Raw genomic sequence first — 839 nt, 5'->3', positions numbered from 1 at the left:
CGATTGTTATGTATTTTCCTTGGCGCCTTTGTTACTTTCTTTGGCCTGATTGTTATGTATTTTCCTTGGCGCCTTTGTTACTTTCTTTGGCCTGATTGTTATGTATTTTCCTTGGCGCCTTTGTTACTTTCTTTAGCCTTATTGTTATGTATTTTCCTTGACGCCTTTGTTACTTTCTTTAGCCTTATTGTTATGTATTTTCCTTGACGCCTTTGTTACTTTCTTTAGCCTTATTGTTATGTATTTTCCTAGGCGCCTTTGTTACTTTCTTTAGCCTTTGCTACCTTCTTGGGCACCCCTGTTACTTTCTCTAGTCTCATTGTTATTTTCTTTGGCCTTATTGTTACTTTCTTTGGCCTTATTGTTACTTTATTTGGTGCCTTTGGTACTTTTTTGGGTCTCATTGTTACTTTCTTTGTCTTCAGCATCTCATGCTCAGTGGCCAGGGGAGGCACCCCGCTGTCACATGCGAGAGAAACGAGGAGAAGTTTTGTCGAGTTTCTTAGTCTGTTTCCTAGGATATTGTCTCCTTCTCAGCCCGGGTTGTTTATGCAGGCAGGATCGAAGCCCGCCTCCTACATTGTCTAAATTGGGTCGATGAAGGAGTAAAAACACCTGTATTAAAACAAAATAAAGTAATAGGCCTAGGGGTTTCTGTAAGACACATGCTGATAGAATGTCCGGACTTTGGAATAACCCAAGGGAAAAGTAAAAATACAAATTTAAAAGACGCTCAATGTTAAAAACAATCAGGAAATGACAAATGCAGTTTTTGGGACACCTGAATAGACATAAGGGTCTTGAACATCTAGCTCTCACTGGTAAAATTGAGGGCAAAC

The sequence above is a fragment of the Aplysia californica genome, unplaced genomic scaffold (genome assembly GCF_000002075.1).
Source record: "Aplysia californica isolate F4 #8 unplaced genomic scaffold, AplCal3.0 scaffold01002, whole genome shotgun sequence".
In the NCBI taxonomy this organism is placed as follows: Eukaryota; Metazoa; Mollusca; class Gastropoda; order Aplysiida; family Aplysiidae; genus Aplysia; species Aplysia californica.
The sequence above is the reverse complement of the archived record's forward strand: the minus strand, read 5'-3'. Positions refer to the sequence as shown.